Source organism: Centruroides sculpturatus, unplaced genomic scaffold, assembly GCF_000671375.1.
Source record: "Centruroides sculpturatus isolate CEXI.00-Female unplaced genomic scaffold, Cexi_2.0 scaffold239, whole genome shotgun sequence".
Taxonomy (NCBI): domain Eukaryota; kingdom Metazoa; phylum Arthropoda; class Arachnida; order Scorpiones; family Buthidae; genus Centruroides; species Centruroides sculpturatus.
In genome coordinates, this window is record NW_019384979.1 from 795038 (window position 1) to 808265 (window position 13228).

General features: G+C 30.6%; 2 long non-coding RNA genes across 2 annotated transcripts; both read left to right on the forward strand.

Moving 5' to 3' along the window:
* The first annotated feature begins 3246 nt into the window (after positions 1–3246).
* LOC111632745 lies at positions 3247–4454 on the forward strand. Its single transcript, XR_002757921.1, has 3 exons — positions 3247–3384; positions 4026–4243; positions 4321–4454. It is a non-coding gene; the product is annotated as an uncharacterized LOC111632745 (long non-coding RNA).
* A 5717-nt stretch (positions 4455–10171) lies between these two features.
* Positions 10172–11848, forward strand: LOC111632733. Its single transcript, XR_002757915.1, has 4 exons — positions 10172–10246; positions 10449–10519; positions 10687–11176; positions 11718–11848. It is a non-coding gene; the product is annotated as an uncharacterized LOC111632733 (long non-coding RNA).
* Positions 11849–13228: the final 1380 nt, after the last annotated feature.

Consider the following 13228-nt stretch of genomic DNA (forward strand, 5'->3'; position numbering starts at 1 on the left):
TATTAGTCGTTTGTTTTTCTAAAAAAAATATTTATTTACTGTTTGTTGTTAATTTGCATTTAAAAATTATTTGTAATTTATTAATGTATTAATTTATTGTAATTTGTATTTATTCACTGTTAATTTATCATAATTTGTATTTTTTCACTGTTAATTTATCATAATTTGTATTTATTCACTAAATAAGTTATTGTTAATTTGTATTTAAAAAAAATTTGTTATTTATTAATTTATCAATGTATTCATCTATTGTAATTTGTATTAAAAATAAAAGTTTATTTACTGTTTATTTATTGTTTTCAATATATTTTGTAAAGTTTCTTAATGAATTTTTAACTAAATAATAAATATGTAATGTTATAATGTAAAAAAAAGGTATTTAATAAATTTAATGTTTTGAATGAAAGTTTCGAATGAATTATTAAATTAGCTTGTTGAAAAAAATTAATAAATGCCGCTTTATAATACTGTTAGAGTTTTAAATGGTGAATAAATATTAAAAATAATAAATTTTATTTTATTTATATAGCATCATAAAATGTAATTTATTTATACACATTAATTGAAGAAGAGCAATCTTCTCATTAGTAATGTATATCAAGTAAACGAAAATGGTTTGAATGAGTTCATAAAGGAAGAATTAAGCAATAAGAACAAGTATCAAATCAAGTTGAAAAGTCTTGAATTATTATTAACTGTAAAAGTAATAAGGACTTTATTACTGATTGCGGGAATCGAATTAAATCCCGAACCTTTCCCTCGTTCTCCTCTTCAGTCAAACCAAGCAGCTATGCAAAGAAAAGGCGAGAAAGACCTCGTAAGGAAATTAACAAGGATGTGAAGGAAAATAACCAACTCGTGGAAATAATGGAAGAAGAAAAAAATAAGAATATCTATCGGATGAAGATGTGAGAGATACTTATGGATCCAAGAGAAGTTCGACGATTAGACATTTTTTCGAGCCAGAAATTGAGCCAAAAATACAACGTGGCGACGATTCCAATTATACACTAAAATCGATTTACAATCTAATTCAAGAGAAGTTTGCTCTTTTAAATTTGGAAATTCAAACAATAAAATCAGAAATCAACACTATGAAAGAAGATAACTTTAAGGTGAAAGAAGAGATGGGAAAAATTGGTCAAAAGATTCACATATTAGAAGAAANGGAAAATAACCAACTCGTGGAAATAATGGAAGAAGAAAAAAATAAGAATATCTATCGGATGAAGATGTGAGAGATACTTATGGATCCAAGAGAAGTTCGACGATTAGACATTTTTTCGAGCCAGAAATTGAGCCAAAAATACAACGTGGCGACGATTCCAATTATACACTAAAATCGATTTACAATCTAATTCAAGAGAAGTTTGCTCTTTTAAATTTGGAAATTCAAACAATAAAATCAGAAATCAACACTATGAAAGAAGATAACTTTAAGGTGAAAGAAGAGATGGGAAAAATTGGTCAAAAGATTCACATATTAGAAGAAAGGGTCAATACTAATAATAACTTAAAAGGTATGTTCGAATTTTAAATTGATAAAATGTTAAACGAGACTACTAGAAAAAATATAGTCATTTTCAATTACCCATTTAAAACGTTAAATTTCATAGAAGAAATTAAAAAATATATTAACGAACAGCTAGATCTTAATAATATAGAAATTGAGAGACTTGTACAATTAAAAAATATTAATAATAATCGAACAATAAAAGTTATGATGGAAACGATAAAAGCTAGAAATTTAATCCTGAAAAAATTCTGGTCAGTGAGACCGAAAATGGTAGATGAAATGAAAAAAAATAATTATAACATCGGACTTATGCTTAAGATCAAGAATTAGATTAAAACACTAAATATGATTAAGTTTGGAAATTCAGATAATAATAGAATAAGAGTAAAGGACGATTATTTTATAAAGAATAATTTAATGTATACTATAGATATTAATACTAGAGAGATCATACAGTTGAACCATTTTTTAGAATTAAACAAAAAAAAATCTTATAAAAGACAATATTCTTGTCTGTTGAATTTACGGTCGCATGCTGCACTGTCAATTCTCAATTGTACTGTTCTCGCAGCCTTAGATCATCACTCTGTGTGTAATTTATTTTACCAATTAAATCAATTGTTTCCATTGAACAATGTAGACGATTATTTCCAAAATCGGGCCAGTTAGTTTTATGTAAAATACGTAGTGGAGCTGGCCAATGCAATCCGGTTCACTCAGTGGCGTAGCGTGGGTGTCAGCCGCCCGGGGCGGAGGAAAATTTTGCCCCTCTTGTTTAGGTATCTCAATTTAAAAGACTAAAATTCAGTTTCGTCACAAAATAAGTAATGAAAAATTCCGTGCTAGTGTTGCCACCTTATTAAAATCGCTGACCCGGACGGCAGGTGAAGTTTGTTCGAATAGAAGTTTCTGACGCATGCGTAGCCTATATCATTTTGCAATTTGAAGAATAATGTGCAGTGCATGCTGGTTCTAAATCAGTTACAGTTAGCGACTAGGGAGACTTCGATAGGAGTAACGCAAGTGACCTAGCTGTATTAGATATTGGAGGTGTATATATATACGAATAAATTTTACAAGCAGAAAAAGAAGTCAACAAGTTGCGCACGATATCCCCGGACGACGAGTTGATTCCCGGACTATCCGGATGGATGGTAACACAATTCCGTGCTCATTTCAATCAGTCCGAGTCGTAGGTGAACGAAAATATGAAATATAATGGTTCAAATGCTTACAAGATGTTATTATTATTTATTGTGAAATTTTGCCGCCCCTAAAACGTAATTTTGCCGCCCCCTAAAAAGTGCCGCCCGGGGCGGGCCGCCCCTGCCGCCCCCACTACGCTACGCTGCTGGGTTCAGTTCACTTCTTGCAGAGTCTTGGAACAGGTGAGTTACCTGTTTGGGTCAATCAGCACTGTAGCACGATCAACTCAGACACGCTTGGAGTTCAAATTGAATACAGTAGACTCCCTATAACACTTTAGATAATTCCGTGTTATATGAATTTCATGTTGTACGAGTCACTTAGATTTTACTCTAAGTGACCCGCACAACATGGAATTCATATAACACGGAATTATCTACACTGTTAAAGAGGGGTCTACTGTATATGTTTAAAGTCATTGAGAAACAAATTCAAATGTATATTTAAGTAAGTAAAATATCTGTTCATAAGATATATTAACAGTCTAGTTAAAAATGTATATATATTTTTATGTATATGTAAAGACCATTAATGGAGAAGGTCCTGATAATCATCTTCTATGCTTGAAAGAATTTTCTCACAACAAAAGACAGTATGATCCAGCACTATTTAGAGATAAATCGTATCAAGAATATCTAAACTTTTGTCTGCAAATAAAGCAGGTAAATAATTATAAACGGTATCTTTGGAAGATTTTTGTAGGTCTGTTTCGTGCTAGATTAGCAAAATTTGATGAAAAAAAATTACACTATACTTAGTGTTTATTTTCTAAAGTTTGTAAAATATTCGAGTTGAAAACAAATTAAAATCACACTTTCTTCTGCTAAAGATCTTATAATATAGTATTTTTTTAATGGAACCGAATTTAACACTTCACAATTTAAAGAATAAACAAAAAATTTAAATTCTTTGCCAAAATATGAATATAATAACTTAACTTTTCAATAAGATTTCATTAAAAAATTTACAATTTCTAACCATAATATCGTGTTTGAATGGCCGATTGGTTAAGGCGACAGCCTGCCACTCTGTGGAATCTGGGATCGGATTCTGACAGGTCTAAAAATCCCAAGAGTTTTTTGTGGGTGGTTCTTCGGGATATGTTAGGTTCTGTCCCTCACTGCCCACCTTGTGTGCGTGGTAAAATCCATAAAGCGCATGCTAGAAAGGTTCTTTTTTTGTACCTACAATGAGAAAGAGATTAAAAAAATATATATAGGAGACACCTCTGCATTAAGCATGTAAATTTATGTTAAAAGTCGCGATTTGCTGATTTTTTTAGTTAAAATTTCGTTATATTTAGATTAATTCCAAATATAATATAATCGTGGGATATGGACCTATGACGAGGGACGGCTATAGTTGCTGTTTTAATCTTCAAGAACATCAAATAATATTCACTCTGACATCATTTAATACATTCGAAAAAACAGATTTGCAAAGTTTTGCCCAACATTTGACATCAAGTTTGATCGAAATCGGCGAATTTTGTCAAAAGAATTTACGAAAACTCACAATAAGGTCAGTTAAAATTAGCGTAAATTCTATATAAGAATCATTTATATAATTTTTTCAAATGTTATTTTTATTATTTTCAGCACCAAAGAGAAATCATTGCGTAAATTAAAGCGAGAATAATTATCTAAATCGAGTCATAAAGTTTATTAGCTATGAGATGTTACCATTGACACCATGATTAAATTTCTTTAATTGAATAAATTAATTTCAAAATTTTTTGGTGATTTATTTGCTAATAAACATAAATAAACATAAAACATAAATACAAAACTTTAAAAGATATTAATTTTTTNCGTCGTCAACGTAATGCTCATTTTATAATAAGTAATAGATGCGTAAATATATTTTTAATTTATAAATAGCTTTCAAAAAATTCTAAAAATAAAATTTTAAATTAAATTATTCGACAATAAATCGACAAATAATACTCGAATAGAATACAACGTATTCGAACAAAATACAAATATTAGTTGCCATAACACAATAACGCTAAAATTTTCTTTTTTACAATTAAATACAGTCGACCCCCTATAACACTGTTGATTTTTTTGTTTTCAATCTATGTTGATCTATCTCAATGTTCAATCTGTTTTGATCTATGTTCAATCTGTTTTGATCTATGTGTACGAGTCACATAGATTTTTCAAATACGTGTGCCGGGCTGTGAATGGCTCACGTATTTGTAAAATATAAGTGACTTGTACAATATGGAATTCATATAAAACGGAAAAATCAACAGTGTTATAGGGAGATCGACTGTAGTCAATTTTACTTTAAATAAAACAAAAAATATCAATTTAATGTTGTTTGTGCATTATTTTTTTTACATGTTCCGCATTAATAACAAAATTTAAAGTTTACTACAAAAACTACGTAAAAATATTAAGTATTTTGCATTATATTTGATATATTTAAATGCAAGAAAAATATTAAATTATTACGCTTTAAATCCATACCAGAAAAATGTATCAAATGCACAATTCGGCTAAATTATTTTTACTAGTATTTTGAAAATGAATGTACTGTAGTAACACAAACATTTTAAAGCATCCGATCCTTACATTTTTTACTCTCCAGAAAAAACATTTTGTTATTCAAATAAAATCTGTTTTTATTACGAACAGTATTCACTCGTTTAAAGCACTCGTTACAAACTTTACACATATAAACTTTTTTGAACTGCATCGTGAACCATCCGTCGATGTCTACGCTACATTTTGCTTTCCTCCGCTTATTTGCGGGAAATCTAAACGATCGAACGTCTGTAGATTTACTTTTACAATTTCGTGCCACGCAATAACCCAGTGTTTAAAGGTTTGAGTACTTATATACGTAATAATAGTCGACTCACGCGGGAACTACGTGTGGAGTATAGTCTATCGATGAGTTTCAAAATAGCCGCTGCCGCGTAGAATCGCGAGATCGTGTCCCGACCTTCTTATATAGACCTTGCTTGACAAGAAAGTATGCAGCGCCATCTCCCATCGCTAGCAATAACTAAATTCGATTAATAAAAAAATCGGATACGAGAAAATAAGAAGCACCGTCGATCCATACGTTCAAGAAAATTAAATAAAATAATTTTCAAGTAGAAAACGGAAGGGGAGAAAGAAAAAAGTGAAAGATAGGTACTTATAGAAGTNGCAATAACTAAATTCGATTAATAAAAAAATCGGATACGAGAAAATAAGAAGCACCGTCGATCCATACGTCCCAGAAAATTAAATAAATTAATTTTCAAGTAGAAAACGGAAGGGGAGAAAGAAAAAAGTGAAAGATAGGTACTTATAGAAGTTTCCAAGCGATACTGTCGGCCGGGAGCAGTGGCGTGTTCCTGTAATCCTGCCATGGGAAGCCAGAACTAGTGGACGGCTTGAGGACTAGAAGAGAACCCTCAGGATTCACTATCTCGAGCGGATAAGCTCCCGCGTCGTGCAGTAGTGGGACAGGATCTGTGGATAGTGGTGTGTCGGTACAATTCCAATATAGTTGGACCTAGTTCAATTTTTTTTTCTTGTTACTTNTGCGAGAAAATACCTTACTCCCACAAGAAAATTCGATATAATGCGGGCGAAGCTGTGGGTAGGCAGCTAGTGATAAATAGAATAATTTTTTTTTTTTACGTTTATTATTTTTAACATACAATTCTAATAATAATGAAAATAACATAAGGTTATTTTAATTTTAATGTGACAAATGTGCACAATTTTTTTTGCACAACTTTGTAAAATTTGGTTGGTTTTTGGTCAGCTTCAGTCTCAAACCATCTTCGAGTTGAAGTCGGTGACGATGTTTAGTTTTCATGTTTGTCATGGCCGAAAATCCGCTCTCGCAGAGGTATGTTGTGCAAAATAGTAGTAAAATTTCTTCTTAGTGTACATTCTCTTGACGTACCCTATTAAAACGCAATCAAAAACGCAAAAACCGGCATCTAAAATACTATAAATAGAAGCAGAGTTCTTTACCGTAAGCCTTAATTTATAATTATTTTTCTTTTTTAAATTTGATAAATAAATTATTTTCTGCATTTACATTGTGCAGAATGTCGACCGTAGATAGGTAATAGACGATCTTTTTAAATTCTACGTCTCGAGGCTTGACCATCTCCGAAATTTGTTCGAAGAAATATCTTTTTCGTCCATTTTCGACCATGGCATGAAATAAATCAAATTCTTAGGATTTCGCTTTGCGGAAAGATTCCTCGGTCGCCGCGGGTTTCGCCTATTAATGCAACATCAAACTGGATAAAGTTAATATTAAAAATACCAAAAAATTTTTATAATACGGCCGAACGAAAATTAAGTCCGAGACAACGGGAGATCGACACAGAGGATAAACAGACTGAGCTAGGGGCAAACGACCATTCTTTCTCCTTGAATTTCTGACCTTTTAAAGGATCTTTCCCCTAAATTCTTAATGTGATCGCTTAATTAATTTGACACGTCTGCAAGTGTTGATCCAACTTTGAAACTTTCGCTCGTACCTCTCATGCCATGATATTTAAGTTAATGTATTTAAATTGATTAAATTAATAAACGTTATTTTCGAATTCTGTGTGAACATTTTATTTACTTATTTTTATTTTTGATTTATCAAGTTATATTATAGAGATGATGTAAATTACTTTACTGTAAATAAGATGCAAGCAGCAACGCCAAATATATTATAAACTGAAGGTGATGAAAAATGTCCGAAATTATCTGATATATTCTTGTCTGTTGAATTTACTTCTTAATTGTACTGCTCTCGCTGCCTTAGATCATCCCGCTGTGTGTATTTTATTTTACCAATTAAATCAATTGGTTCCATTGTCCAATATAGACGATTGTTTCCAAAATCGGGCAAGTTTAGTTTAATGTGAAATACGTAGTGGAGCTGGCCAATGCGTTCGGTTCACTCCACTTCTTGCAGTCTTGAAACAGGTGAGCTACCTGTTCGGGTCAAGCAGCAATGTAGCACGATCAACTCAGGCACGCTTGGAGTTCAAATTGAATACAGTACACTACCCCTACAACAGTGTAGATAATTCCGTGTTATATGAATTCCATGATTACGAGTCACTTAGATTTTACTCTAAGTGACCCGTACAACATGAAATTCATATAACACGGAATTATGTACAGTGTTATAGGAGGTCTACTGTATATGTTTAATTCTGAAATACGATCCTTCGTATTGTAATTGCGGCGATATAGAGATGATATAGAAAATATGTAGTATAAATGAATAATTAATTAAAATAATTAAAAAGGAAGAGTATATTTGAAAGAAATAATTTAAAAAATATTTACCTCAGTAAAACGTATGAAAATAAATAATCAATGTATATAGCTACTAAAAGTTTAATTGCTGAAAATCAATGTTGAATATGTAAAATACTTAGTTCACATTGTTTTTGACGGGTTAATTACATGATATTTCTATGATATGGCGATAAAAATAACATTTAATTGCAGCATTTCGTACAGACATAATAGAAAATTTATATCAGTTGTAAATGTGGTCATTAAGCGGGGTCATTTCTCTAAATGTAATTAGATATTACTTAAAAATGCAAATATAAACGAAATAAAGCAATAGTTATATGTAGTGTAATATAAGATATTTATTTTCGAATCAAGGGAAGACATCTTTAAAAACTTCTGTGTCATTAAACTGTATATATAATTTGCAGCATTAAAAAATTAAGTAGACACAACAATTCTTCAAGAACATTTGGAACATCATAAATACTATATTTCAGTAGTGCACTCACAGGGAGGCAAAGGTACTGTACTTGACACCCTTCAAATAAAAAGAGAAGAAATACAAAAATATTTTCCAAAAATCGTTTTCTAATTAATATTTCTTTACATTTATACTGTGTCGTGATTTCTATTTCTATACAACTTTTGAATTAACGGTCACGTAAGGTGGAAATTTTAGTGAATTGGCATTAAAATGTTTTTTCCGTTTAATTCGGCTCCCTCAAGATTTAATCCTTAGTGCGCCACTATTTGTGGGCACAATGTTAACTTCGAAATCTATTGGGCAGAAAGTTTTGCTGACTAGCCACCAGAGCCACTGCTACAGATGCCACACAAGAAAGCCTATAATTGAAATTATAAATTCTTGTTTTAAAATTGAGAAGATTCTGTCAACCAATTTTGTTCCGAATACAGTCGTGGGTTCGCGCCTCGCCAAAACTGGCCAGCTACATGGCGTTTATACCCGGTTAATAGTCGGGACAACACGATACTTTTGTTCTCCGAGACGTTTCGTAGTTTTTTGACACATTAATTTAATCTATTTTTAGAACAAAACATAAAGCGACTATAATTATTAAATTTTATATTAAATAAACAAATGATAATAGTAAAAATTAATAAACAAACAAACATCTTTTAAAAGTTAGTTGGTTAAATTTTTTTTGCTATTTGGGAGAAATAGGAGTCTTGAAAAACAGCTTCTCTACATTAAAAACTGTTACCTCTCAAACCATGTCACTCTAAGTCGTTTTATTCAGAAAGACTTTATTTCATCAGTTAAAATTTTTTCAATGGTTAAAAGAAGCAACAAAAGAGTGCATTTTCTTTTTACGATTCCAAATATAGAAATAGATTTAAGAAATAAATTAGAATTTAATTAGAAATTAATTGAAATTAATTAGAAATTAAAGATATAAAATTAGAAATAAAAGCTGTTTCATACAAAACCAAATTCAAATCCTATCACATCTACGAGATATCTAGGTAAGAAGCCAACGGAATATGGTCTAAAATTCTTTCCTGACACCATTCCTTTAACATTTCTTACTACTTGCATTTTATTTTACTCCTTTCGCCCAGTGGACACAAAGTAATAGTAATAAAGACTAATAAACGTATCAAGAGTAATAAGAAAAATAAACGCAACGCGACGAANTTTTTTTTTTTTTTTTTTTTTTTTTTTTTTACGAACGAATAATTAAATAAATCACTTGCAAATAGTAATACGAAATAGAGGTAATTCTTCTATACGTTTATATTAGGATTCTTATAATCAGTGGCGGCCTTAGGGGGTGGCGAGAAGGGCAATCACCCGGTGCCTCGCTCTTGGAGGGGCCTCGCGCAACAACCAAGTAGAAAAAAGTTGATATTTAAAACTTCATATTTTATCCTTGGCTATTAGTTATAACAATAAAATAAATTTAATTTATAGTACAGTATATATTAATATTAATAAGTGCCTACTATTTCAGTTCACATACTTTGCACAAAGAACAAGGGCCTCGCAAAGATCTGCCGCCCAGAGCCTCGCAATGGATAAGGCCGCCGCTGCTTATAATGTAATTTTCAATTAACTGATTATCGCGCGCGTGACTCGCGTCGGACGCGCCGCGCAAAAATACCTATTTCGTCTATTGTTGCGTTAACAATAATTAATAATATTATAGTTTTGGCGATTGTCAAAGCGAGTTTTTTTGTCGAAGTTATTCGATGCGATTGAATTTGTTGCTTATTATTTTGTTTAAAATGAGTTTTATAAGTAAGTTTACCACTTCTTCTTATACATATATTAAGCATCGCGTTAAATGTTTTTATTTATTTAGAAAATAAATAAAAATATTGTAATGTAAACTATGATACTGATCAATTCTGCACTTTCTTGTTTAAATGAGTTAATTGAGAAGAGAAAATGACCGACTGCCATTAATTACATGTAATAACTATGAAATTATTATTTACAGATGTTGATTGTTATTGCGTTGAAACTATTTTCTGGTACGAAGATGGTTTTTATGTTACTTATGATTATCAAGTAAGTGAAAAATTACAATGTTATCTTACTTAAAATACAGTAAATATTATTCATACAATAAAGAAAATAAATCATACAAGTGATGTTAAGATTGCTTAAATTAGAAATTAAAAATAATATCAATACTTGATATTTTTATAATTAATCAATTTTGTTTTATACTTTAGTATTTCATACCACAAGAAGAATATGGACTATATTCACCATTTATTCCATATCAGCAAGTCTCTAATTCGCTTGCTTATGGATATTCAAGTCAAGACGGTTTATACAAACCGCCATTACAAGGATTTCAAACATCAAATTATTGGTCACAGGAGGAAGTGGTTTAAAATGAACCTTTTCAAGAAGTGCCGCAATATGATGTGGCCACAAATACATCAGAATTTTGGCCACTGGCAGATATGGACGAAAATGAACTTCGTCCGTTTCAAATAAGAACAAATGAATCGGAGTATCCTGTAGCCGAAACGTCGCTACATTCGATGCAACCAAATATGTTGCAAAGTAATTCGGAGTCGGAATGTGAGGCGCAAAAAAAAGTGTCCGAACATGAAGTTTTTGTTCCGGATACAATAACTAATAAAAAACCGGACATGCATTCCTCATTAGGAACTTCTGAAGATTTATCAATTTCTACGCATCCACATAATAATGGTAAATTCCATTAAACTTATATTAATAATATATACTAAATACATAAAACACAAACAAATATATTAATGATTACATACCTATTAACAGTTATATTTTTAAAATAACTGTTCGTAGGGCTAATGAAATAAAGGCCGTATCCCTACAGCTAATAGTCCATCTAAATCCTGTACAATAAAAGTTTAATTATAAAACCCCTAGAAAACTATTTATATAATATCAAATATATAAATAAACATAAATAGTAAACGTGATTCATCAAACACAGCCAGATATGTGGACCTTCAACCACGTAACTTCTGTGTGGGGTGTCCACAACTCTGGCTAATCATAATGTTTATTCATGAAATATAATAATAAAATTTTAAGAAATTTGGAAACAAATTAAATTTATTAAACATTTATAATAAAATTCAATATAAAATGAAAGCGTTTTGTGTACAAGTATTTAATATAAAATAAATTTATTTGTTTTTAACATTTTGTATTGCTCAGAAATAAAATTTAGTGATTATTCTTTTTCCGTGTCATTGTTATACTTTAGAACTGGAATCAGAACCCGAAATTTCGTGTACAAATGATTCTGATGCGAATAATTTTGCATCTTTCAATACCTCAGAAAACGTGGAGCAAGTGAAACAAACTGAAACAACAGTGAACATAACAGGAGACACCACAATTGACGTAATTTCGGAAGATTTCGATGTCGACGAAGTTTCTATCGCTGTAAGTTTACATATAATTAGATTATTTTTTGGACAAATTTCTTAATATTTCGATGTCGACGAAGTTTCTATCGCTGTAAGTTTACATATAATTAGATTAATTTTTGGNTAACAATGAAAAAGCTAATAATTTTGAATGTCATTAAATATATAAACTGTATTTATGTATAATTATAACTTTGTTTTTTTCCACATAAATATTTTTATTTACTGTATGTATATGTTAAATTTGATAGCACTAATGAAACCCTTGTTTATAAATTCGATTATCGGAGCCAAATGATTTTTTGCTGAAGTTATTGGGTTAGAGTGTAGCCCAATAATTTCGACAAAGATCCTTGGCTTTAATCAATTATAATTGGGTTATGACATTTTGTTTATATTTATATTTTCAGTTTTTTCCCCTTACATCCAGCACTGTTTTACACATGCACGAACACAAATACAAAATTTATAGCTCTAATGTAAATGTCAGGATAGGAATTTAACTACTGTCATTAATATTAAATCTCCTGCTAGAGATGGAAGTAGGTTTTTATCATTATTATATCTATAAAATAAATTTATTTGTTTTTAACATTTTGTATTGCTCAGAAATAAAATTTAGTGATTATTCTTTTTCCGTGTCATTGTTATACTTTAGAACTGGAATCAGAACCCGAAATTTCGTGTACAAATGATTCTGATGCGAATAATTTTGCATCTTTCAATACCTCAGAAAACGTGGAGCAAGTGAAACAAACTGAAACAACAGTGAACATAACAGGAGACACCACAATTGACGTAATTTCGGAAGATTTCGATGTCGACGAAGTTTCTATCGCTGTAAGTTTACATATAATTAGATTATTTTTTGGACAAATTTCTTAATATTTCGATGTCGACGAAGTTTCTATCGCTGTAAGTTTACATATAATTAGATTAATTTTTGGACAAATTTCTTAATATTTACAGTCGACCCCCTATAACACTGTTGATTTTTCCGTTTTATATGAATTCCATGTTGTACGAGTCACTTAGATTTTACAAATACGTGAGCCGTTCACAGCCTGGCACACGTATTTGTAAAATATGTGTAAAATACATTTTCAAACCCAATCTCAATTATATTTTAACGTGTTTGATGCAGCAGTTTATAGATTCAATAGAAATTTCAAGAGAAATTTTTTAACAATAAGATTAACTTTGTTTTACAGAAGAAAGAGAGGAAAAAACAAGTAAAGTTAGCGCTTGACAAGAAAGTATGCAGCGCCATCTCCCATCGCTAGCAATAACTAAATTCGATTAATAAAAAAATCGGATACGATCCACATAATAATGGTAAATTCCA